Below are 3,447 nucleotides of genomic sequence, written 5' to 3'. Positions count from 1 at the left end.
TGAGATTGGGCTCGGTGCTGTTGGAGATAACACCGGCTTAGGGTGTGGTTTGTTTCCACACAGAACATCCCAGCCCAGATACAGAACTGCTAAAGGTCCTCTACGTACTCTGAAAACTCTGAAAACTCTCATGTCAAAGAGTAAAATGCATAATGCTGTCTCCTACCTTTGAGCCAAAACCAGCCCTGATTGCTGTGATGGAAATCTTCCCATAAACTCCAATGGACTGGGATGGTGGTAGGGGCTCAGATGGTGGTTTTGTTCTTTTGGTGCAAGTCTTTGGTTTAGACTGAAACAACAATTAAATAAAAGCTGTGGCCTGTTTTTCTGCTGAGCAGATCATCTGTGCATCATGAAAGACTATAACCTCAAGAAGAGAGGGCTTTTTTCCTCCAAAATCAATCTTATTTAATTTTTGTAAGGGGATGGGTTCCATATTCCATTACTGTCAGCTGAATCAAGAGTGTCCTTTTAAGTTTCACTGGAACAGACACATAAAAACTCTCCCCCAGGATAAGACAATATTGATCTGACATGGATTGGTCTCAGAGAACATTTATTAGGGTCTAGTGAGCAGCTAACGATGAACATTACCAAGTATATTCTTACAGATTTAGAACAAGAAACCCATTTTCTTTCCCTCAGCTCAGGGAAAGTCCTGGTTTAGTTTTTCACCCAATGAGCAAACCCTGCCAACCTCCTCCTGTAACAAAGCATTACAGGGATTATTTTCCAGGCAGGCTTGGTACCCATGCTCTCCCCTTCTTGGAGCCGGATGCTCATCAGTCCTACACGATGACTATTGCATGTGTCCTACTTATCCAGAGAGGCTCTGGGCAGCTGGTTATTGGGTTTTCCTATCTGAATACAGGAGCTTAATTTAATAGGCGGCTGTTGGAAAAACAAGCAGGAAAGCAACACAATGGGGCTTGATAAGCAGCGTCCAAACAAGCTCCGAGGAGGCAATTACAAGAAAATGGCTGAGCAGTTTTGATGAGGAAGATGCAATTCCAGATGCCAACCATTATGCAGATACTTGCCCAGGTTGGGAGCTTCCAGATCAAACTAGCACTACAGGGTTAATCAAGGAGGAGGGGAGTGGGAAGAGGGGTCCTGGGAAGGCATTTTGTGGAGGAAAAAAGATGAACAGAAGAGTGAAAGAAAAGCTGTGCTAGGTCAGATGTAGGGACCATCCTGCCCGGCATCCTCTCATAGCCAACGGTGTATGATAAGCCAAGGGTATGAGAAGTGTTCAGGGATATTTTCCCATAAACTCTCCAAGCCTGCAGCAGGCTGCATGCAGCTCCAGGACTTCCTGAGCCCGAGGCTTGTATACAAATACTGTATTGAATAGTCCTGGCCTAACCAGTTACCTCAGTGAAAAATGCTCCATATCTTTGATCACCAGTTCTTTGGTGAGAACAGAGGCCAGAGCTGCTCACAGCATTCAAGAAGAGAGCAAACCAGGAATTTGTACAGCAGTTTTTCCTCTTACCTCATTAACTCCTATCCGTGTATTTGCTTTCTTGACTGCTGCTCAGCAATGAGTTGATGCTTTAATCAAATTCCTTGTTATAACCCAGGATCCTTTTCCTGAGGGGTTGCAGTCAGTTCAGAGCCCATTGCCGTGTGCATGATGTTAGGAGTGCTCCCTCTGAGGCTCATCACTTACATTTGTCTCCACTGAATTTCATCTGTCATTTTGTCACTGAGCATCCCGAGGTCCCGCTGTGGTTTGGTGCCATTGGCCTTTCCAAGCAGCTAAGTGTCACCAGAAACCCTCACCATGTCCCCACCCACCCCCACTCCTACATCACTGATGAAGATGCCAAGCACAGGCCCCTGCTCAGATCTCCATGAAACTCCCCATCTCATAGCTCCAGTGCAGACTGACCATCCCAGTCTGGCCTTTGTGGTTTCTGTCTATAAACCACTGAGGTATTTTTTTCATGGCTCCTTACTCCCCTCAAAATGGTTTGATGAAGGATTTTGTCAGAGCCTTTAGGAAATCAATATCTCTTATATCCATTAGACCTCCATTTTCCACCACATATTTGGCTCCATCAAGGACTGTGGTAGATTTTGTGAGTTACAATTTCTCTTGCCAAAACCTGTGTGCTGGTACAGATATGTTTTATCCTCTTGTCCTGCCAGTTTCACAACACCATCATTGGGTTTGCTGCTCCAGATAACCTGCCCTTGACACTTTTATACCAAAACTGCCTCTGTGATTGTAGCCTCCTGTTGCTTCAACACCCGATGTGAAAGAAATCAAGCAAGGCAGGCTGGAGACCAGCATGGCTGAGCAAAGACCTGCTCCTCAAACTGAGGAGTGAGAAGAAAATGCACAGCCAGTGGACACTTGACCTAGGAGGAGTGCAGGGATATGATTTGGATGTGTAGGGATGGGGGTCAGGAAAGCTAAGGCTGAGATGGAAAAGGCTGACGAGAACATGGTCTAGTGGAAGGTGTCCCTGCCCATGACGGGAGGGTTGGAACTAGATGATTTTGAAGGTCCCTTTCAACCCAAGCCCTTCTGTGATTCTATAATTTTACTCCATGAGTTGGTATCAACTCCTCTAAGAATGCTCTTTCTTTACTTTTCCAACACTGGCTTCTCCTTTGTATCAATTTTTGTGCAGACTCCATATGAAACACAATCACCGTAAATCCCTTCCTGCCTTTCAGACCTTCCCATATAGCTGTTGCCAAGAAAGAAAAAACAACTATACAAGATGTAAAAAGCTTGACCTCTTATCCAGAAAAAAAGTTTACTTAAGGTAAAATGTTCCACGCTATTAACTTGATGTGAGTTTTGATTTGCACCAAGACCACTAACTGCTCCTTCTGCCATCTCATGCAGCGAGGTTATTCCCATGCATGTGGGAATCCAACCGTGTATCCAATTGCTGCTCTGATTCGCATGAAATGGGAACCCCTGGAAAATTGATTTCTTAAATCCAAGAGGAGAATGCCACAGCTTGGGAGGCCTCTGCCAGGCAGCTGCGACGCAGACCCCGCATGTCCGTGTCACCCATGTCGCCAGCCGGGTGAAACTTTATCTTCGCCGCTCGGCGGCAGCGGGACCCTCCCGCTTGCCCTCCGCCTTCTCTGCAGCACGGGCAGTGCCGGGGCCCGCAGCGCTCCGCGCGGGGGTCCCGGTGCGGTGTCCCCGGTGCAGAAACCCCGGTGCGGCACCCTGGGTGCGGCACCCCTGGTGCGTTGTCCCGACTGCTGTACCCCCAGTGCCGTACACCCTTTGCAGCATCCCTAGTGCGGTACTCCTAGTGCGGTACCTTTGGTGCGGCACCCCCGGCAGTGCCCCTGGTGCGGTACCCGTGGTGCGGTACCCCCAGAACGGCACCCCCGGTTGCGGAGCCCCCGCCCCGCGCGTCACTACAACTCCCGGCGGCGGGCGGGCGCTGACGCCAGCGCGCCGGGCGGGGC

This window comes from Corvus kubaryi, unplaced genomic scaffold (assembly GCF_017639235.1).
Source record: "Corvus kubaryi isolate FWS band 111438036 unplaced genomic scaffold, C.kubaryi_AGA036_p1.0 66, whole genome shotgun sequence".
In the NCBI taxonomy this organism is placed as follows: Eukaryota; Metazoa; Chordata; class Aves; order Passeriformes; family Corvidae; genus Corvus; species Corvus kubaryi.
Note: the sequence above shows the minus strand (reverse complement) of the source record.